Raw genomic sequence first — 23,681 nt, 5'->3', positions numbered from 1 at the left:
CCTTTCACTCTTTCTTCAAGATGGTTTGGTTCGTTGTGCAGAAAAGTGCCGAATGGGGCTCAATCTGGAGAGGTGCAAAATGGTGTATTTAAAGGGGAAACCATGCAAGGGAATGGATAGTAAATGCCAGGACATTGAGAGGTATGAACAAAGAAGTGGATCTTGGGGTGTAATTCTGCAGATCCTTAACGTTAGCAAGTCAATAAATGTAAATAAAACCCTTAATTAGTAGGATACAATGATACACTAGAACTAGACACAACACTAGTTGGAACACTGATACTGATCACCATTTCAAGGATAAGATTACACTGGTGAGGGTACAAGGATGGGAGGCTGAGGGGGAACCCCACGAGATACATACATTTATGAGGGGCTGAGGTAGTGCAAGGAATAAGGAGCTATTTCCCTTATCCAAAGGGTTGTAGCGGCTGCTACACACACAGAAACACACCACAGGACCCAGTGGAGGTTTCAGCTGAACTGTTTATTTGAATTCCGCATGTGCCCCTTTAAGGTCAAATGGGATTTCCGCCCCGCGTGGCGATGCTGTCATCCCGTTGCCTGGGGGCGTGAGCTGCGGCCTCAGCCATGAGGCAATCAGCAAGCCCCGACGGCGCCATCTTCCTGCAGCTGCCCCGCCAGCGCGGCGATACAAGCGGGGGCAGTTCGCTCCAAGAGATGTGCGCCGTCACAGGGTTTATATATAAAAAAACCCCAAGGGCAACAGGTTTGAATTAACTAGTGAAAGGATTGGAGTAAGAAAAATTGAATCTTTTTGTCATCCGTGGCTCAGGAACTTACCGCCTGAAAGTTTGGACAGGCAGACGTTCTCATCAGATGCAAACAGTTTTGGAAGGGTAGGGTCTGGAGCTGAAAGGTGGGATTATGGCAGGGTAGCTCTTTAATTTTAATGAGCAGAAGATAGAACATTACAGCACAGTACAGGCCCTTCAGCCCAGAACATTGTGCCGACCTATGGAAACCTACTCCACAGCATACAAATTTTTCCCTATAACTCTCCATTTTTTCTTGCGTCCACATGCCTGTCCAAGAGTCTTTTAAATGACTCCATTACACACCAACCCCCACCACCTCCCCTGGCCAGGCATTTCAGGCACCCACCACTGTCTGCGTATAAAAAAAAACTCACCTCTGACATTTCCCCTTTTCTCCACTCACTTTAAACAGATGTCCTCTAGTAGTTGCTATTGTCACCCCAGGGGAAAAGGAGCTGTCCAAGCCCCTCATATACCTCTATTGAGTCACCACTCGTCCTTCGCCACTCCAAAGAGAAAAGCCCCACTTCTGTCAACCTCCCTTAGTATGAGACGTTCTCCAATCCATGCGGCATCCTGGTAAATCCCCTCTGCAATGGGCGAAACGGCCTCATTCTGCCGTGCAACTTTTCTGTGATTTCTATGCTAACGTTGATAAAACACCCAGCCCTTAGAACACGAGTCGGCAAAGTGGTCGAAATTCACCCCTGGGAGTCAATGGCGCTATCCAAGGGGCTATTGAGAAAGTTATCGTTGATAATATTTATTTTACATGCTTGGGGGTCCATGGGAGATCAAGGATTCCATGAAGAGGTCGATGGTTTAAAAAATTTGCCTTAGAACAATACAAGGAGAAATTGAATCCAATTTCTGGCGTACATATCTTCCCCCTTTATTAGCACATTGTTCATTTGTAAATGTTCTAGTGTTGCCTCGGCCCCGGTCCGGGCAGTATGGACCGACCTAGGAGGGGAGGCAGGCCCCTCCAGCCCGGGTAAGAAACCTGCATAGGAGAAGGCCACTCCGATATAAAACCTACGACCCAAGGACCTCGCTGCCACGTCCCAGCTTGCTTGGCCACGGCACACGAACCATGGGTGTAAAGGGTGGGGCCAGTACTGCGCGCACTGCACTCCACCTAAAAGCTCCTTTGCGCAGGCCCGAGGACAGGTCCACGTCCTCCCCCTCCACGTCCTCCCCCTCCACGTCCTCGCCCTCAAAAGATGCTCACAAACTCAAGCTAGCATGCTGGAACATCAGAACCATGCTAGACAAGGCTGACAGCCACCGACCTGAACGTCGGTCTGCCCTCATTGCACATGAACTCCTCAGACTTGACATCGACATAGCCGCTCTCAGTGAAGTCCGCCTGGCAGATGTAGGCAGCCTCCAAGAACGCGGCGCGGGCTACACACTCTACTGGTCTGGCAAGCCTTCGGATGAACGACGCCTATCTGGTGTAGGCTTCATGGTCAAGAGCTTCATTGCCTCCAAACTCAAAAACCTTCCGACAGGCCTCTCGGACCGAATCATGTCCATGCGACTCCCACTTCAAAACAAGCGTCACATCACCCTCATCAGTGTCTATGCTCCAACCCTCCAGGCGGAACCAGCAGAAAAGGACAAGTTCTACACCGACCTGCGCAACCTCATCCAACGCACCCCTACAGCCGACAAGGTTGTCATCCTGGGCGACTTCAACGCTCGTGTCGGCAAAGACTCAGAAACGTGGCCAGGAATCCTGGGCAAGCATGGCGTCGGCAAGTGCAACGACAATGGTCGCCTCCTGTTGGAGCTCTGCGCAGAACAGCGGCTTGTCATTACAAACACCCTTTTTCAGCAGAGGGACAGCCTTAAGACCACCTGGATGCATCCCCGATCCAAACACTGGCACCTCCTGGACTACATCCTGGTGCGAGACAGTGACAAACGAGATGTGCTTCACACCAGGGTCATGCCTAGCGCAGAATGCCACACTGACCACCGGCTGGTTCGCTGCAAGCTCAACCTTCACTTCAAGCCAAAGCCCAGGAACAATAAAGCCCCCAGAAAGAGGTTCAATGTTGGAAACCTGCAGTCAGACGAAGCGAGAGGAAACTTCCAGGCAAACCTCAAAGCAAAGCTCGACGATGCAACCCGCCTCACAGACCCGTCCCCTGAAACCCTCTGGGATCAGTTGAAGACTACCATACTGCAATCCACTGAAGAGGTACTGGGCTTCTCCTCCAGGAAAAACAAGGACTGGTTTGACGAAAACAGCCAGGAAATCCAGGAGCTGCTGGCAAAGAAGCGAGCTGCCCACCAGGCTCACCTTACAAAGCCGTCCTGTCCAGAGAAGAAACAAGCCTTCCGTCGCGCATGCAGCCATCTTCAGCGCAAACTCCGGGAGATCCAAAATGAGTGGTGGACTAGCCTCGCCAAATGAACCCAGCTCAGCGCGGACATTGGCGACTTCAGGGGTTTCTACGAGGCTCTAAAGGCTGTGTACGGCCCCTCACCCCAAGTCCAAAGCCCGCTGCGCAGCTCAGACGGCAAAGTCCTCCTCAGCGACAAGATCTCCATCCTCAACCGATGGTCAGAACACTTCCAATCTCTTTTCAGTGCCAACCGCAAAGTCCAAGATTCCGCCCTGCTCCAGCTCCCTCAACAGCCCCTAAGGCTAGAGCTGGATGAGGTTCTCACCCTGGATGAGACATATAAGGCAATCGAACAACTGAAAAGTGGCAAAGCAGCAGGTATGGATGGAATCCCCCCAGAGGTCTGGAAGGCTGGCGGCAAAACTCTGCATGCCAAACTGCATGAGTTTTTCAAGCTTTGTTGGGACCAAGGAAAACTGCCTCAGGATCTTCGTGATGCCACCATCATCAACCTGTACAAAAACAAAGGCGAGAAATCAGACTGCTCCAACTACAGGGGAATCACGTTGCTCTCCATTGCAGGCAAAATCTTCGCTAGGATTCTACTAAATAGAATAATACCTAGTGTCGCCGAGAATATTCTCCCAGAATCACAGTACGGCTTTCGCGCAAAGAGAGGAACTACTGACATGGTCTTTGCCCTCAGACAGCTCCAAGAAAAGTGCAGAGAACAAAACAAAGGACTCTACATCACCTTTGTTGACCTCACCAAAGCCTTCGACACCGTGAGCAGGAAAGGGCTTTGGCAAATACTAGAGCGCATCGGATGTCCCCCAAAGTTCCTCAACATGATTATCCAACTGCACGAAAACCAACAAGGTCGGGTCAGATACAGCAATGAGCTCTCTGAACCCTTCTCCATTAACAATGGCATGAAGCAAGGCTGTGTTCTCGCACCAACCCTCTTTTCAATCTTCTTCAGCATGATGCTGAACCAAGCCATGAAAGACCCCAACAATGAAGACGCTGTTTACATCCGGTACCGCACGGATGGCAGTCTCTTCAATCTGAGGCGCCTGCAAGCTCACACCAAGACACAAGAGAAACTTGTCCGTGAACTACTCTTTGCAGACGATGCCGCTTTAGTTGCCCATTCAGAGCCAGCTCTTCAGCGCTTGACGTCCTGCTTTGCGGAAACTGCCAAAATGTTTGGCCTGGAAGTCAGCCTGAAGAAAACTGAGGTCCTCCATCAACCAGCTCCCCACCATGACTACCAGCCCCCCCACATCTCCATCGGGCACACAAAACTCAAAACGGTCAACCAGTTTACCTATCTCAGCTGCACCATTTCATCAGATGTAAGGATCGACAATGAGATAGACAACAGACTCGCCAAGGCAAATAGCGCCTTTGGAAGACTACACAAAAGAGTCTGGAAAAACAACCAACTGAAAAACCTCACAAAGATAAGCGTATACAGAGACGTTGTCATACCCACACTCCTGTTCGGCTCCGAATCATGGGTCCTCTACCGGCACCACCTATGGCTCCTAGAACGCTTCCACCAGCGTTGTCTCCGCTCCATCCTCAACATCCATTGGAGCACTTTCATGCCTAACGTCGAAGTACTCGAGATGGCAGAGGTCGACAGCATCGAGTCCACGCTGCTGAAGATCCAGCTGCGCTGGATGGGTCACGTCTCCAGAATGGAGGACCATCGCCTTCCCAAGATCGTGTTATATGGCGAGCTCTCCACTGGCCACCGTGACAGAGGTGCACCAAAGAAAAGGTACAAGGACTGCCTAAAGAAATCTCTTGGTGCCTGCCACATTGACCACCGCCAGTGGGCTGATAACGCCTCAAACCGTGCATCTTGGCGCCTCACAGTTTGGCGGGCAGCAACCTCCTTTGAAGAAGACCGCAGAGCCCATCTCACTGACAAAAGGCAAAGGAGGAAAAACCCAACACCCAAGCCCAACCAACCAATTTTCCCCTGCAACCGCTGCAACCGTGTCTGCCTGTCCCGCATCGGACTTGTCAGCCACAAAGGAGCCTGCAGCTGACGTGGACATTTTACCCCCTCCATAAATCTTCGTCCGCGAAGCCAAGCCAAAGAAAAAAAAAAAAAAAAAAAGACATGAATCTGGCAAGTTTTGTGTTTCTTCTACCTGGTTCATTACTTCCAGGAGAGGAGGAATTAATAACTCTTTAAATGTTTTATAGAATTCTATTGGAAATCCATCCTCTCCTGGTGTTTTATTGTTCGGTAGCTTTTTTAATATATCCTGTACTTCCTCTATTTCAAATGGTTTTATTTGTTTGTTTTGTTCCTCTTCTTGCAATTTCGGCAGTTCAATTTTAGCTAAAAATTCCTCTATTTTATCATCTTTCCTCTCGTTCTCGGTTTGGTATAATTGTTCATAAAATTCCTTAATGTTCTCATTAATCTCTATTGGGTTATATGTAATTTGTTTGTTCTTTTTCCTTGATGCCTTCAGCTTGTTCGGTTTTAAGTTGCCAGGCTAATATTTTTTGTTTTTTCTCCCAGTTCGTAATACTTTTGCTTTGTTTTCATTATGTTCTTCTCCTCCTTGCACGTTTGTAATGTTTCGTATATTATTTTTTTGTCCGCCAATTCTCTCCTTTTCGTTATATCATCCCTTTTTACTAGTTCCTTTTCTGTACTTACTATCTCCCTTTCCAACTGTTCTATTTCCCGATTGTAATCCTTTTTCATCTTAGTCACATAACTTATTATCTGCCCTCTAATTAAGGCTTTCATTGCGTCCCATAATATAAAATTATCTTTCACTGATTCTGCGTTTATTTCAAAATATTTTTTAATTTGGCATTTAACCTCCATCTATATGTTCTTGGTGGGATGTCCTCCAGTTCTATTGCTAATAACAGGGGTAAATGATTTAATAGTAATCTAGCTTTATACTCAGTTTTTCTAACTCTCCCTTGAATACGGGCTGACAACAAAAACATATCAATCCTTGAGTATGTTTTGTGTCTACTCGAATAATATGAATATTCCTTCTCTCTTGGGTGTTACCTCCTCCATATATCTTTAAGTTTCATTTCCTGCATTGATTTAACCATAAATTTGGCTATTTTACTCTTTTTGCTTGTCTTTTGTCCAGTTTTATCCAACATTGGATCCAAATTAAGGTTAAAATCTCCTCCTATCAATATATTTCCTTGTGTGTCTGGAATCTTCAAAAAAATATCCTGCATAAACTTTTGATCCTCCTCCTTAGGCACATATATATTGAGCAAATTCCAAAATTCTGAGTATATCTGACACTTTATCATTACATACCTCCCTACTGGATCTATTATTTCCTCCTCTATTTTGATTGGTACATTTTTGTTAACTAATATGGCTACACCTCTAGCTTTTGAATTATATGATGCTGCCGCTACGTGTCCTACCCAGTCTCTATTTAATTTGTTATGGTCCTCTTCAGTTCGATGCATTTCCTGCACAAATGTTATATCTATTTTTTCCTTCTTCAATAAATTTAGTAGCCTCTTCCTTTTAATTTGATTATGTATTCCATTAATGTTTAGTCATATAGTTCAATGTGGCTATCTTATATCTTGCTTACACCTCTTTTCCACCTCCTTGCCACCTCTATCCCCCTTTTTCCCATTCTCATCTCTTAGTTTTCGCTTATTAAACTCAATATACGACAACACATTTAAAACATAAAATACCCCAACAATTCCCACAGCCAATAATACCATAACTCCAAATGCTCCCCCCCTCTCTGAGTTCCCCCTTATCCCTTGTCGGGCAACCACAACTCCCCTTTCCATTTGGATTGCGATCTTGCTCGCAAGCATCAACTGATCTTACAGTAACGGTTATTCCCACTCCCCCCAGCCCTCCCCAGAGAACTTTTTTTTTTTTACACATACAACAAAGCTCTCTTTCCCCCCCCCTTATTCCTTCCTTCCCTTTTCCCTCTTTAGTTCTTTACATATACATTGTTTTTACATCTTTATATATACTTTATCGCCGTTCTTCATTCTTGCTACATCTCTTCATCTGTCCTGTAAACATTCTGCGAATTCTTGTGCTTCCTCCGGATCTGAGAACAGTCTGTTTTGCTCCCCGGGTATAAATATTTTAAGCATGGCTGGATGTCTCAACATGAATTTGTAACCTTTTTTCCATAAAATCGTTTTTGTGGTATTAAACTCCTTCCTCCTCTTTAAGAGTTCAAAACTTATGTCTGGATAAAGAAATATTTTTTGACCCTTGTATTCCAATGGTTTATTGTCTTCTCTAACTTTATTCCTTGTCCATTCCAGTATGTTTTCTCTTGTCGTATATCTCAAAAATTTTACTAAGATGGATCTTGGTTTTAGATGTGCCTGTGGTTTCAGAGCTAATGCTCTGTGAGCCCTTTCTATTTCCATTTCTTCCTGTATTTCTGTCATTCCTAGGACCTTTGGGATCCATCCTTTTATAAATTCCTTCACGTCTGTGCTTTCTTCAGCTCCTTCAGGCCCACTATTTTTATGTTGTTTCGTCTACTATAATTTTCCAACATCAATTTTCTGAGATAACTCTTGCGTCTCTTTAATTTTTTTGTCACTTTCTTCCAATTTTTCTCTTGTCATTTACTTCCATTTCTACAGCTGTTTCCCGCTCTTCCACATTCTCTACTCTTTTCCCTATTTCTGTCATTACCAGTTCAAACCTTTGCATTTTATCTTCTGTTCTTTTCATTTTCCTTTTAATTGCATTAAATTCTAATGATGACCATTCTTTTAATGATCTCATTTGTTCTTAAAAAAAACTTTATCTATATTCTGACCATCAGTTTTTCCTTTTATTTCTCTTTGTCCATCAGTTTTACCTTCTATTTTTCTGTGAGGATCTTGGTCTTCTTCATCCTCTTCTTCTGTGTCTGTACCTGTGTTTGTGTCTTCTTCTTCTTCTCTTCTTTGTGTCTGTAGCTCTTCTGTTTTTCCTGTGGATCTACTTGCATCTCTTTGTCGGGCCTCTTGTTGCTGGGCCTCTTGTTGCTGGTCCTCCCCTCTTGGGCTACTCCTCTGTTGTGCCTCCTGCTGTTGATCTTCTTGCCGGTCGTCTCTCCATCTCTCTCCCACGTCGCTCCCTTCTCTGCTGCCTTTCTCGTCCTCCAGCTAAGCACCCTGGTGTCGGGCATCCCTCAGCTGTTTGCGCTGCGGCTGCCCGCTCCTCTGCTTGGCCCCCCTCCAACCGGTGTCTTCTTTTTCCTTTGTTTCCGTTGGTTGCGCACTTTTGTTTGGTTCCGAGAGCCATTTTTGTAGTCCACCGGCAGGTGAGTCGCAACTTTGTAGGGCAGGCACTGACCTCTGGAGTCGGGCGCTCCTCGCCACCAAAGCATCCTGTTCCTTCGTGCAGGTAAGGCCTTCTTCTTTCTTCTTCGGAGATTTTTCTACTTCTTTTATTCCAGTTGTTTTTATTTTCTCCTTCTTGGATGCCATCCTCCTTCTCTACTCTGTAACTTTATCTTCTATTTCTTATATTTTATTTTTGTTGTGCTTTGTCTTTTTCTAACTTTTTTTCCTGTTTTCCTGGAGAGGGCTGGTTTTCCCAACTGGCCACTACTCCATCACGTGACTCCCCTGATATCTACCTCTTGTGACTTCATTTAAGACTCTCCTTCCAGTGCCTCCTCAAGATCTTGTATGTCTCAATAACATCACCTCTTAATCTTCTAAACTCCAAAGAATAAAGGCCTAACCTGATGGGAGAATCTTCTCAGTCCTGCTCAGGGGAACAAAACTGTCTCCACCACCTGCCACATCTTCTCTACCAACCCCACCTCCCCCCCCCCCACTATGATTCACACTCTGAAGCTATCACAAAGAGCCCATTCTCTTTGCAACATTCTCCTACTTCCGACAGGGCTCTTCCAGCAACTTCAAGCCAATCTCTGCTCTTTCTCTCCTTCCCACCCCACCGTCCGTGGACCTAGAGACTTCCAATCACAATGTGGTTGCACCTAATGTAGAAAGTGGTCAGCCCCTAGGGTTGGGGGGGTGAGGGTGGTGACCACTCCCCACAGATGCTCGCTGACCTGCTGAGTGTTTTGCTTTTACATGCTGGAGTCCATAACTTGCATTTACAATGTTACAGAGGGTTGACGGAAAGGGGAATGTTAGGAGGGAAAGCATAAAGACTGGGTTCCTCCCAAAATCAAGTCAACTGTAAATTAGCTCTATCAAAGGAGTACAAAAGCAAGACAGCTGGAATGTATTCAAGCCGACCTTTGAGTGCACCAGCATGTGTGGTATTAGGTCATCTGAGTGACCATCTGCTGCTTAAGTCAAAATTCTCAGTTGATTGCTCCACTGCAGGAACTGAGCTCTGCCTGAGTCTCTGAACAAGAGATAGGATTAAGCAAGAACTGTAACGGAAGTCACTTCCAGCCTGTGACACCAGGAAAGATGACACAATATCCTCGCGCAAAGGAAATTCAACATGCTGAATTAATAGCACAGACACCATTGGCCGACTTACCCAGGGCCTATTGTAGAGAGGCCTTTGCCCTTCAAGACCTTTACACTAACTTTTAAAGCTCAGATTTCCGTGCAAAATAAAACTGAAATTATTTCCATGCATTGGTAAATGGGCTCACGGTCCTTTTATGACAATTTTTGAAAATGGCAAGAAGCTGAAGTGGATAATTCCAACTAATTTAAAAATCTTGTAGTAAATTAACTCACCAAAATAATTTTAACAAGTAGAACAAAGCATGTACTGATGCACTTAAGAAATAAGGATAATTTCTTCTTAATGAATGCCGTGTTGCTTTGGTGCTGATCAATCTATTGTCAGGATTGTGAATTATCTACATTGAACCTTATATTTTATTTTATTATTTGCAACATGGTAGAAGTTGATTCCAGCCATTGAGACCCGTGCTGCCCAATAACACTTCTTGTTGCCGTTCTGTCTCCCTTTTCCCTCTGACTCCTTTCACAAAGCCAAACACTACCCCGCCCTCCCCCTTCTCCATTCACACCTTCCCTCTCTCCTTTCCTTCAATCCTATCCTTTTGTCTGTTGGTCTATACTGCTTCCCCTCACATTCTTCCCTTTTTTGCTGACACCTTGAGGAGGGGCTCAGGCCCGAGACGTCAGTAATATATTTTTTTACCCCCCCTCTGGGTGCTGTGAGACCGGCTGGGTTCCTCCAGCATCAGTGTGTTTTTAACTGCAGCCAGGGCGTTTGCAGACTTTGGTGCTTTACTCTAACCTACCACCCCCATGGGTTTTGGAGGGTGGGAAGAAACCGGGGAAATCTTGCGCACACGCAGGGAGAACAAGCAAGGAGTGAAGACAGAGCCGGATTCAAACCTGGGTCACTGGCGCTGAGTTAATTGCTACACTGACCTCACTGCCCAAATATGACAATCAACTCATTAACGTTACCTCCCCTCAAGGTAGAGCCTTTATATAATTACAGTACGGAAACAGGCCATATCGGCCCTGCTCGTCCGCACTGATTTAAGTGAAACTCCTCTAGTCCCACCTACCCATAACCCTCCAATCCCCCTCTCATCCATCCACTTATCCAACCTCCTCTTAAATGACAAAATTGACCCTGCTGCAACCAACTCTTCCGGAAGGTCATTCCACTCAGCCACCCCTCTCTGAGTGAAGAAGCTTCTAAAGTTTTGCTCCCTAACCCTTAACTTATGACCCCTTGTTTCAATCTCTCTGAAGGTGCATTTTTACAAAATATTTCAAAATCCATGTTTCCAACCATAACCATAAGTTCAGGATTACATTTTGTTAGATACTTTTCCAATGAAGAAATCACAACATGGAGCTAGCTGCATAGCCGGAAGTTCCCCATCCTTCCCTTCCTTCTACTATCAGAGAACTACCGTTCTTAGCCCTCTGCCCCATCGCATCAGTTATTTTTCCTCTTGCACTCCCATCTACATTAACTCTAAGCTTCTGCCCTTTCCCCCCTCCCTACCTGTATATTCAGGCATTCACCTGTTTTCTGGCATTCTTGATGAAGGACTCAGGCTCGAAATGCTGATTGCCTTTTACTTCCTATGAACACTGCGTGACCTGCTGGGTTTCTCCAGCACACTTTTGTGCATTATACTCAATCCCAGCATCTGCAGATTCTCTTGCTCAAACTCCACAATACAACCATGTGACCTATAAGGAAGGGAACTGTCTACGACACACATGTCAAACTCTGGCCCGCGGGCCGATATAATTATATTTGGCCCGCAAGATCATTTCAAAAATGTATTAGAGGTGGCCCGCCCTGCAGCGAGAGCCAATGCTGTTTTTTGGTAATGTCACCCCCACCATCCTCCCCCTTCATTGCACATCCTTCCCCATTGTAACACGAGAAGTCTGTCGATGTCATCAGCTGGCAAGCCAGTTGGAAGGCTCCCCGCACAACCAATCACTTCTCCCACCTGTCGAGCGGTGCGGCGGTTGGGCGAGCGCCTATGATTTTCTGTCGGCGCGACGGGCATGGCAGGCTACGCATGGCCCCCGGGCAGCGCGAGCCCCGCGCGACTGGCACCGGACGGCCCTTACACAGCGCGAGCGCATTTCTCCCGGTTGCCACGGCCTTCAGCGCTTGCACCCGCGCGGACCCCAGGGACGGCTGGTTCGGCCCTGCACGTGAAGAGAGAGATGGTGGCTGTCTGCAAAGGCTGATCGGCAGCGCGCTGGGCCTGAGTGGGTGGGTAAGCAGGGGTGGGCAGAGGGTGTAGGTGAGGAGTAATGGGCAGGGGAAGTTATGGTGGTGCGAGGGGCAGTTAGAGGGAGGGATGAGTAGAAGGAGGGGTGGATAGGGAAGAGGTAAAAGGGGAGGGGCAGGGCGAGTAGGGGAGGGGTGATTAGAGGGTGAGAGACGGGTAGAGGGAAGAACAGGTTGAGGGGAGAGGCAGTAGAGGGGCATGTATAGGATGGGGTGGGTAGAGGCAGAGCGAGTGGAGTGAGGGGTGAGTAGAGGTTGGGTAAAGGACTGGTCAGGTAGAGGGATGGTGGGTTGAGGGTGAATAGAGGCCTAGAGCCTGAGGAGTGAGCAGGAAATGCTGAGTCCTGATGCAGGCCAAAATGGACACAGCCTGTGAATGCTGACTACATCTCCACAGGGACCAAATATGTTTCCCTCAGGTCAAGCAAAGGGTGAACTTGAGCTACCTACTCCTGACCTGTAACATTATCCTCCTAAAGTTATATCCTAAAGTTTAACATTACATATGTTGAAAGAAGAGAAAACATGCAGATGTTGTTGAAAATTTTCAATAAATATTTAGTTCGGCCCTCGATTTAGTCCAAGTTTTTAATTTTGGCCCTCCATGAATTTGAGTTTGACACCCCTGATCTACGACCTATTCTGAGCTCACGAGTAGCAGCCACCTCAGTGCAGGGCCAAAGCCCACCTCAAGCTCATCCCAGCATTCAGCTCATGGTCCACACTGCTCATGTAATGGGGGGCACGGTCAGTGTAGCCATTAGCACAACGCTATTACACCACCAGCGATCCCCTAGTTCGAATCCGGCACTGTTTTTAAGGAGTTTGCACATACTCCCCACGTCCGCGTGGGTTTCTTCCGGTTTCCTCCCTCCGTCCAAAAACATACAGGTTAATTGGGGTGTTCAAGGGCACAGGCTTGTGGGCCAGAAGGGCCTGTTACTGTGCTGCGTGTTTAAATTTAAAGTTAAGCTGGGGGAAAAGCCCTGGAGAGACCAGCACCTTGGTTATAGTCAACCTCTTTCCTAAAATTCAGGGCAACGTACATCTCATTAATTTTAGTCTTGGGGCTATCATTCAAATAAAATTAAAGATATTGCAATATCTACCAATATTTGGAGCACTTCCCTTCCAATCATTTCAGGTTTCAACCACTACAAGGAAGGAGTAAATCACTTGTTCCATTTCTAATATAATGTGTGCATTTAGTATTCATGTTGTGGTCTCCACTACAATGTAAAATCCACATTCAGAGTGGGAGACTGCTTTGCAGAAGACCTCGCCTCCACCTACAAGGGTGACACTGAGCATCCAGTTGCCTGAAACTTTCATTCTGCTCCAGCTCCAATCTCAGTGACTTTGGCTTCTTGCATTGGTCCAATATTATCCCAGAATTAAAGTCTGAGGAACAGCATCTTATCTTCCCAACAGGAGTAAACTCAGCGAATCAGTCGGACCCATTGAGGGAAAGCGACAGTCAGCATTTTGAGTCGAGATAGCTAGATATGGTTTGCCTTCAATAAAATACGGCTTAGCTCTCTAATCAATGAATACTCTGTCAAATTATTTATTGCTAATTTTGTCACTGGTTATTTCTGGAGTTTTCCAGTGACTGAGGTCAAACTGACTGTAGTTTGTGAGTTTACGGAAACATTAACTCGCTCTCTCTGCAGATGCTGCCTGACCTCTTGTAGACTTTTATGTTTTTATTTTAGATCTGTTTTGTGTTGGCGTTGAATTCCCTGTGTTATCATAGAACCGTATAACAATTACAGCATAGAAATTCATGAGGTGTGGGATCCATGGAACATTGGATTAAAAGTTGGCTTGCAGGTAGAAAGCAGAAAGTAGTAGTGGTCGGAAAGTATTCTGCCTGGAGGTCGGTGACCAGTGGAGATTCTGTAGGAATCTGTTCCGGGACCCCTGCTCTTTGTGATTTTTATAGATGACCTGAATGAAGAGGTGGAAGGATGGATCAGTAGGTTTGCAGATGATACAAAGGTTGGAGGAGTTGTGGATGGAGCTGATGGCTGTCGAAGGTTACAAGAGGGTATAGGCAGGATGCAGAGGTGGGCGATAAAGTGACAGATGGTGCTCAATATGGATAAGTGTGAGGTAGGAAGGGCATTTTGAAAGGACAAACCAGAAGGCTGAGTACCAGGTTAAAGGTCAGTTACTTAAGAGTGTGGATGAACAGAGGGACCTTGCGGTTCAAATCCACACATCCCTCAAGATCGCAACACAGATTGATAAGGGATGCTGGGGTTCATTAATAGGGGGATTGAGTTCAAGAATAGAGAGGTCACGTTGCAACTCTACAAATCTCTGGTGAGACTATACTTAAGATTATTGCATTCAGTTCTTGTCACCTCATTATAGGAAGGATGTGGAAGCTATGGAGAGGGGGCAGAGGAGATTTACCAGGATGTTATCTGGATTGAAAAATAAGTCTGGGACTTTTCTCTTTGGGGCTTAAAAGGATGAGAGGAGACTTTATAGAGGTCTACAAGATTTTGAGAGGCATAGATAGGGTGGACAGGATCAGAGGACATATGTACAAAGTGAAGAGGTGAAGTTTAGGGGAGACATCAGGGATAAGTTTGTGTGTCCCTGGATCAACTTGCCTTGTCAGGGGTGGTGGTGGAGACTGAAACATTAGGGGCATATAAGAGACTCTTCGACAGGCACATGGTTGGAAGTAAAATAGAGGGTTACGGGGCAGGGAGGGTTTAGTACATTTTTTTAAAGGAATACATGAATCGCCACAACATCGAGGGTCAAAGGGCCTGTACGTCCTGCCAAATCAAAGAGAAGCTCAGGGGTTGCAGCAGGTTAGGCAGCGTCCGTGGAGAGAAAGAACAAAAGGTTCTGGCACAAAGTGTTGATTGACTATTTCTCTCCATACATGTCGCCTGCCCCACCGAGCCCCTCCAGATTCTCTTTGTTCCACGCAGTTATGGTCTAAAAAGATGCCAAGCACCTTTGCATCAACATCTATCTCCAAGGGAAATATATAATTAAAAAAAAAATTTAGATAATACAGCATGGTACCAGCTCACGACCCGTGCCACCCAATTATCCCTAATTGTCCTACAACCCCTGAATGTCTCAAGGAAACTGGAGCGCTCAGAGGAAGCCCACATAGACACGGAGAGAACATACAGACAGCACGGGATTTGGGGGGGGGGGGTGGCGGTGCTGGCGCTATAACAACGTCGCACTAACAACAAGCAAATATGTGTCAGAGAATTTAGCAGATTCTCAAGAAAAAAACCCAGCAGACTTTGTCCTGATGGTGAGGTGAGGAGCAAATGGTCCAAAATTGCATGCGAGTTTTTAATTGCATCAGGTCAGACTACAGGAAGGACAGCAGAGGAGCACACACATAGCCTGTAACCTTTTCATGCACAGTAACGCCCAATGAATTCAGATCGTCACAAGGCAGTTACTTGTCCCTGCAACTTCTTTAAAGTAGTTTTGCTTTTGTAAATTAACAAATATATTGTTTAAAATAAAGAGGAAAGTTTTAAAAGTGCACATCATCTTTCCACTTCTGCTTACTGTAATCTTCCGTTTTTTACCCCACTAGCTCAGTTAACATTAATTTAAGAATTTCCCATATTATTACATAATTTTCATAGTGATTTCTTAATTTTTTACCACATTTATACTTTTTTTTCCAATTTTTTATTTTTCACACCATAAATCACATTAACCATGATACACACTTTTTCCTTTTCACACATATACAGTGCCATTTTCTCCCCCCCCTCCCTCCTCCCATCCCACCCTCCCTACCTCCCCCCTCCAGTCCATTTAAGGTACAAAATCTAGGATACTTTAAACCAGTCAGACAATGTTGTCATTCAATAAAAATACACCAGAAATTCCACTGAGTCCATTCTTTTCATTTCCTTTTCCTTCCGTTAACTTAGGTAGTGATTGTCCCCGGAAGGTTTTCGCTATTGTGTTTCATGTAAGGCTCCCATATTTGTTCGAATATTTCAATATTATTTCTTAAACTATATGTTATTTTTTCTAATGGAATACATTTATTCATTTCTATATACCATTGTTGTATTTTCAAATTATCTTCCAATTTCCAGGTTGACATAATACATTTTTTTGCTACGGCTAGAGCTATCTTAACAAATCTTTTTTGTGCATCCTCCAAATCAATTCCAAATTCTTTGTTTTTTTATGTTACTTAGGAGGAAGATCTCTGGATTTTTTGGTATATTGTTTTCTGTAATTTTATTTAATATTTGGTTTAGATCTTCCCAAAATTTTTCTACTTTCTCACATGTCCAGATTGCATGAATTGTTGTCCCATTTCTTTTTTACATCGAAAACATCTATCAGATACTGTTGGGTCCCATTTATTTAACTTTTGAGGTGTAATGTATAGCCTGTGTATCCAGTTATATTGTATCATACGTAACCTCGTATTTATTGTATTTCTCATCGTTCCAGAACATAACTTCTCCCATGTTTCCTTTTTTATCTTTATATTTAAATCTTGTTCCCATTTTTGTTTAGTTTTACCATTTGTTTCCTCATTCTCCTTTTCTTGCAGTTTAATATACATATTTGTTATAAATCTTTTGATTATCATTGTATCTGTAATCACATATTCAAAGTTACTTCCCTCTGGCAAACTCAAACTGCTTCCTAATTTATCCTTCAAGTAGGATCTCAATTGGTAATATGCCAGCGCTGTATCTTGAGTTATATTGTATTTATCTTTCATTTGTTCAAAGGATAATAATCTATTTCCTGAAAAACAATTTTCTATTCTTTTAATCCCTTTTTTCTCCCATTCTCTAAAGGAAAGGTTATCTATTGTAAAAGGGAGTAACTTGTTTTGCGTAAATATTAGTTTTGGTAATTGATAATTTGTTTTATTTCTTTCTACATGAATCTTCTTCCAAATATTGAGTAGATGATGTAATACTGGAGAACTTCTATGTTGTACCAATTTTTCATCCCATTTATATAATATGTGTTCAGGTATCTTTTCCCCTATTTTATCTAATTCTAATCTGGTCCAATCTGGCTTTTCCCTTGTTTGATAAAAATATGATAGGTATCTTAATTGTGCGGCTCTATAATAATTTTTTAAGTTTGGCAGTTGTAAGCCTCCTTGTTTATACCATTCTGTTAATTTATCTAGTGCTATCCTTGGTTTCCCCCTTTCCATAAAAATTTCCTGATTATTTTCTTTAACTCCTTGAAGAATTTCTCTGTCAGTTGTATTGGCAATGCCTGAAATAGGTATAATATCCTTGGAAAAATGTTCATTTTAATACAGTTTATCCTTCCTATTAGTGTTAGTGGTAAATCTTTCCAATGCTCTAAATCGTCCTGTAATTTTTTCATTAGTGGATAATAATTGAGTTTATATAGTTGGCCGAGATTTTTATTTATTTGTACACCTAGGTATCTTATTGCTTGCATTTGCCATCTAAATGGTGATTCCTTCTTAAATTTTGAGAAATCCGCATTATTCATAGGCATTGCTTCACTTTTATTTACGTTGATCTTGTAACCAGACACTTCTCCATATTCCTTCAATTTCTTATATAATTCTTTTATTGATAGTTCTGGTTCTGTTAAGTATACTATAACATCATCCGCAAATAAACTGATTTTATATTCCTTGTCTTTTATTTTTATCCCTTTTATATTATTTTCTGTTCTTATCAATTCTGCTAGTGGTTCTATAGCTAACGCAAACAATAAAAGTGATAGTGGGCATCCCTGCCGTGTTGACCTGCTTAAGTTAAATTGCTTTGATACATGTCCATTTACTGTCACTTTCGCTAATGGTCCCTTATATAATGCTTTAATCCAATTAATATACTTTTCCGGTAAACTGAATTTTTGCAATACTTTGAACAAATAATTCCATTCTACTCTGTCAAAGGCTTTCTCTGCGTCTAAAGCAACTGCTACTGTTGGCGCTTTATTCCCTTCTACTGCATGAATTAAGTTAATAAATTTACAAATATTGTCTGTTGTGCGTCTTTTTTTGATAAATCCAGTTTGGTCTAGATTTACCATTTTCGGTACATACTCTGCTAATCTGTTTGCTAATAGTTTAGCTATTATCTTATAATCTGTGTTAAGTAAAGATATTGGTCTATATGACGCTGGTGTAAGTGGATCTTTCCCTTGCTTTAGTATTACTGTAATTATTGCTGTTTTACATGAATCTGGTAAGCTTTGTGTTTTATCAATCTGGTTGATTACTTCCAGGAGGGGCGGAATTAATAAGTCTTTAAATGTTTTATAGAATTCTATTGGGAATCCATCCTCTCCTGGTGTCTTATTATTTGGTAATTTTTTTATTATCTTTTGTATTTCTACTATTCCAAATGGCTCTGTTAATTTATTTTGTTCCTCTATTTGTAGTTTTGGTAGTTCAATTTTAGTTAGAAATTCATCTATTTTCCCTTCTTTCCCTTCGTTTTCAGTTCAGTATAATTGTTCATAGAATTCTCCAAAGTTTTCCTTAATTTCTTTTGGATTATATGTAATTTGTTTGTCTTTTTTCCTTGATGCCAATACCATTTTCTTAGCTTGTTCTGTCTTAAGCTGCCATGCTAGGATTTTGTGCGTTTTTTCACCTAGTTAATAATATTTCTGTTTTGTCTTCATTATATTCTTCTCCACCTTATATGTTTGTAGTGTTTCATATTTTATTTTTTTAACCGCCAATTCTCTTCTTTTAGTTGTATCTTCCTTCATTGCTAATTCTTTTTCTATATTTACTATTTCCCTTTCCAACTGCTCTGTTTCCTGATTATAGTCCTTTTTCATCTTGGTTACATAACTTATTATTTGCCCTCTAATGATTGCTTTCATTGCAACCCATAGTATAAACTTATCTTTCACTGATTTCGTATTTATTTCAAAATACATTTTAATTTGTCTTTCAATAAATTCTCTAAAATCCTGCCTTTTAAGTAACATGGGGTTTAATCTCCATCTATACATTCTTGGAGGGATGTCCTCTAACTTTATTGTCAATATTAAGGGTGAATGGTCCGATAGTATTCTAGCTTTATATTCTGTTTTTCTTACTCTATCTTACATACGAGCTGATAACAAAAATAGGTCTATTCTTGAGTATGTTTTATGTCTAGCCGAGTAATATGAATATTCCTTTTCCTTTGGGTGTTGTTTCCTCCATATATCCAAAAGTTGCATTTATTCCATTGATTTAATTATAAATTTGGTTACTTTGTTCTTTCTGTTAATTTTTTTTCCCAGTTTTGTCCATATTTGAATCCAATTTCAGGTTGAAATCCCCTCCTATTAATATGTTCCCTTGCGTATCTGCTATCTTCAAAAAGATATCTTGCATAAACTTTTGATCTTCTTCGTTAGGTGAATATACATTGAGTAGATTCCAAAACTCCGAATATATCTGACATTTTATCATTACATATCTCCCTGCTGGATCTATTATTTCCTCTTCTATTTTAAATGGCACATTTTTACTAATTAATATAGCTACTCCTCTTGCTTTTGAATTATACGATGCTGCTGTTACGTGTCCTACCCAATCTCTCTTTAATTTCTTGTGCTCCAATTCAGTTAAATGTGTTTCTTGCACAAATGCTATATCAATTTTTTCTTTTTTCAGTAAATTTAGCAGTTTCTTCCCTTTAATTTGGTTATGTATTCCATTAATATTTAAAGTCATATAGTTCAACGTAGCCATTTTATACTTTGTTTATCTTCCCTTTCCGTTTCTCCATCATTACCTTTCCTTCTTATCCATTTCTGTTTTCTCGTTTTGAACCCTTTATAAGACAACATTCCTAAAACATCAAACATTTTCCTTATTCTCCTATTTAAAACTTCTTTACCCCCAATCTCCCCTTTCCCTCCTGAGTTGTCCTTTATCCCTTGTCAGACAACCACATCTCCCCTCTCCATTTGGATTTGCAAATTCACTCGCAAGCGTCAGCTGATTTTGTAGTGACCGTAACTCCTCCCCACCCAGCCCCCCCAGAAAAGATTTCACTTTTCATATGTAACAAAGGTCACTCTTTTAATTCCCTCCTTATTCCCTCTATTCCATTTCCTTCCCTTATTAATTCTTGTCTATACTCTCTATATTTTCCTCTAAATACGGATACATTCATGTATGCACACTATACATATACACACATATACCTCTTTACCCACATACATATAAATCGTGGTCATTTTTACTCTTATTACATGTCTTCATCTCTCTGCTTGTTTTGTAGTTCTTCTGCAAATTTCCTTGCTTCCTCTGGATCCGAGAATAGTTTTTTTTTCCATAAGATCGTTTTCGCTGTATTGAACTCCTTCCTCTTCTTCAGGAGCTCAAAACTTACGTGTCTTTTTAGTTCGCAGTCTTTTGTACTCTCGTTACACGTCTTCATCTCTCAGTCTATTTTGTAATTGTTCTGCAAATTTTCGTGCTTCCTCTGCATCCGAGAATAGTCTGTTTTGCTGTCCTGGAATAAATATTTTCAATACCGCTGGATGCTTTAGTATAAATTTATACCCTTTCTTCCATAAAATTGCCTTTGCTGTATTGAACTCCTTTCTCTTCTTCAGGAGTTCAAAACTTATATCTGGATAAATGAAGATTTTTCGCCCTTTGTACTCCAGCGGCTTGTTGTCCTCTCTTACTTTTTCCATTGTTTTCTCCAGTACCTTTTCTCTTGTAGTATATCTTAGGAATTTTACTAAAATAGATCTTGGCTTTTGTTGTGGTTGTGGTTTAAAGGCCAATGCTCTATGTGCCCTTTCTATTTCCATTTCTTGCTGTAGTTCTGGACATCCTAGGATCCTGGGGATCCAATCTTTTATAAACTCTCTCATATTCTTGCCTTCTTCATCTTCCTTAAGGCCCACTATCTTTATGTTATTTCTTCTGTTATAATTTTCCATTATATCTATTTTCTGAGCTAACAGCTCTTGTGTCTCTTTAACTTTTTTATTAGATTCCTCTAATTTCTTTTTTAAGTCCTCTACCTCCATTTCTACTGCTGCTTCTCGTTCTTCCACCTTGTCCATTCTTTTTCCCATTTCTGATAAGATCATATCTATTTTATTCATTTTCTCTTCTGTATTGTTTATTCTTCTTCTTAAGTCATTAAATTCTTGCGCTTGCCATTCTTTAAATGACTCCATGTATTCTTTAATAAGAGAAAGTATATCCTTTGTCTTGCCTTTCCCTTCTTCTTCTATTTCCCTGTACTCTTCCTCTTCCTCTGGGTTGGCCATCTGTTGTTTCTTTGTTGTCCTTTTCTTCTCTTCTTTCTTGTTTTCGTTGTCTTCTATGTTCTCCTCTTGCTGCTGCTGTTCTGTAGCTCTCGTTGCCGGCTGTGGAGATCGACTCCCCAGCTGGTCCCCCCTCCCGTCGGTGTGTTTTTTTGCATGCGCAGTTGCGCACTTTTACTCGGCTCAGCGAGCCATTTTTGTAGTCCACTTTCTATCGACCTGAGGGAGCGGGTTTCTCTCTCCACCGCGGGTCTCTTCGAACAGGTAAGGCCTTCTCCTTCTTCTTCCGTTGTCTTCTCTTCCTCTCTTCTTACCGTTGGTTTCGATTTTTCTTTTTTCGTCGCCATCTTCTTTCCACCTTTATACTCACTTTACTTTAATTTTTATTTTTGTGCCTTTGTGTTTTCCTTTATTTTTTCCGACTTTTCTGGAGAGGGCTGGAGTTCACCGTCCGGCCACTACTCCATCACGTGACTCCTCCTACCACATTCATACTTAATGTCACCATTTGATTTGGTAGTTATTACAATCAAACATGGACAAAAAAAAAGTTGAGCTGTAAATATGAAGCTACAAGTGACAGGTCCTTACATCTAGGAAGAATGATAAAACTGAAGAGTCCACTTGAGCCATCAAGCCGATGCTGAATCCCCATGCAGCAGACCCATTGCCCTAGGATTTCCACTTATGTTGCATCTTATTTACCCTCAAGAACCTGCCCAATTGATTCTAGAAATCCTTGGTCAATTTCCTTTCAGTCACCTTCACAGGAATTGATCCCGAGAACCTCTTCTCTGAACTCGGAGATATTTCTTCCTGTATCTTTTGGCCAAATGTTGAAATCTGTGCCACAAGGGTTCTTGAACATTGGTCAAAGATTACAATGCCCCTCCATTTACCCTGCCATTGAATCTCCTCTCGCCTCATTTGGGTTCTGAGAAGAGCTCCAGCTTTTCCAGTCGAAGTTTAGCTGAATGTCTCACCCCTGAAATTTTACATATTTTCTACGCCTTCAGAGTCCCAGAGCACAGAAGTAGGCTCAACCTGTTCCATGCCACCATCCGATCTACTTGTTCATCAAGTCCCCTTTAAAGTTAGGTAGCTAGAAATGGACACAATATTCCACTTGCTCCAACTAGGTTCCATAAAGGGCCCCAACTCAAAACGCTGACTATTTCTACCCAAGCCCTAATAGCCTGAAAGCGTCCAAGATGGTCTGATCTCGGAAGCTAAGCAGGCTCAGGCCTGGTCGGTACTTGGAGGGGAGACAGCCTCGGAACATCAGGTCCTGTAGGTTTCTGTGAGGGGTGCTAGACCAAGTGGCGACTCTCTGTCTGGCCCACGTGACTGCCTGTCCTGCTAGGTTCCTCAATGTCTCGTTGTTTGCTGTAGCAGGAGTTACCCACTTTTGCACATTGTGCCCGCTTTCATGAACTCCAACATCCCATCCTCTCCCCAAATGCCTTTCCACTTTCGAGGATTTAGCCGTACATGCATCAGATCTTTCTCTGGAGACCAATTCCTGCGAAAACAATGGTCACCAAAGTGGAGGAGGTTCTGGGGCGGATGATTCATAACTGAAACAACAATCCACCTACCAAAATTAGAACGGAGATTTAGTCGAGCAGCCTCAAGTTGTGAGAAATAACCAAGACAACATGAGAAGATGAGTTGGTGAAAATCTTTCATTTCAAGCATTGCAGCAGGGTCGCTTGAATGTGCCAAACGTCAAAACCTTTTATCGAGGTTGAAATAATTTTTTTCATGCCCAGCCCCAGCAGCTATTCATATCGAGAAGCTGGTATCGACGAAAGACCTTGTGGTGAAGTAAATTGGCGAAATCTCCACTGAGTTTTAAAAAATGGATCATTTATTGCCATCTTAATTACAGTCAAATCTTTATCTTCTCAACACATTTGATTGCAAACTCTATTCCCTGGACTCTAATTCCCGCCATCTCTCATTGAGAAAATGTAGTTGAAAAAATGTAGTTTAATTTAATTTTTACATACCAAGGTGAACTTTAAATCTCAGATAAAATCCCTGGTATCCGGCACCCACGGGGATTGGCAGATGTCGGATAAGTGAATTTCCCAGTTGGTTGAGACTGCGAGTTGTGTGAATGGAGAACTAATGTGAATTTTTTACCTATTTATTTTCCGCGATTTCTTTTGCCAGTTGCTTGAAATCTGGATAATGGGGGGGTTTTACTGGGATTCCTTCAGGCCTTTTTTTTTTGCCTATAGAAATGCACTCCTGGCTGGTTTCCCTTAATCTATGTGTGGTTATCCAAAGGTTGGCTGTTTCATCTCTTGACTCAACCTTAAAATTCTCATAGTGATTTAAAATCAAATTTGGAGATGCTGTAAATCATAAATAGAAAATAGAAAATACTGGAACCTCTCAGGTCAGCCAACTTCCTTGGAACAAGAAATAGAATTAACATGTTAGGCCAAAGGTCTTTCAACAGAACCAAATCAGGGGGAAAAAAAGATAGTTTTTGGTTGAGGTGAAGGTGGGAGATGGATAACA

General features: G+C 42.5%; 1 protein-coding gene across 1 annotated transcript in view; it reads right to left on the bottom strand.

Annotated features, from left to right (window-relative positions):
- The window catches only part of LOC138749342 (pleckstrin homology domain-containing family O member 2-like), a 46,978-nt gene that overhangs the window by 9,429 nt on the left and 13,868 nt on the right, over positions 1-23,681 (bottom strand). The gene's annotated exons all lie outside the window — the stretch shown is intronic.

The sequence above is a fragment of the Narcine bancroftii genome, chromosome 14, assembly GCF_036971445.1.
Source record: "Narcine bancroftii isolate sNarBan1 chromosome 14, sNarBan1.hap1, whole genome shotgun sequence".
NCBI lineage: Eukaryota > Metazoa > Chordata > Chondrichthyes > Torpediniformes > Narcinidae > Narcine > Narcine bancroftii.
The sequence above is the reverse complement of the archived record's forward strand: the minus strand, read 5'-3'. Positions and strand labels throughout refer to the sequence as shown.